Consider the following 206-nt stretch of genomic DNA (forward strand, 5'->3'; position numbering starts at 1 on the left):
CATGGATTCCAGTCTTCAACATTGCATTGTATCATTTTCGCAGGCATAAGTCGAAAAAAAATCATATCATAATTACACAAGTGACATCGTAATGACTTTACTCAGAGGATAATGCGATGTCCTACATATTATAAATAAATTGCACAGAGCATGTGGTCGTGTTAAACGAATTGCTGCTCTTTCCTGACATGTACCCACCATGCCTG

The sequence above is a fragment of the Penaeus monodon genome, chromosome 21, assembly GCF_015228065.2.
Source record: "Penaeus monodon isolate SGIC_2016 chromosome 21, NSTDA_Pmon_1, whole genome shotgun sequence".
Lineage (NCBI taxonomy): Eukaryota > Metazoa > Arthropoda > Malacostraca > Decapoda > Penaeidae > Penaeus > Penaeus monodon.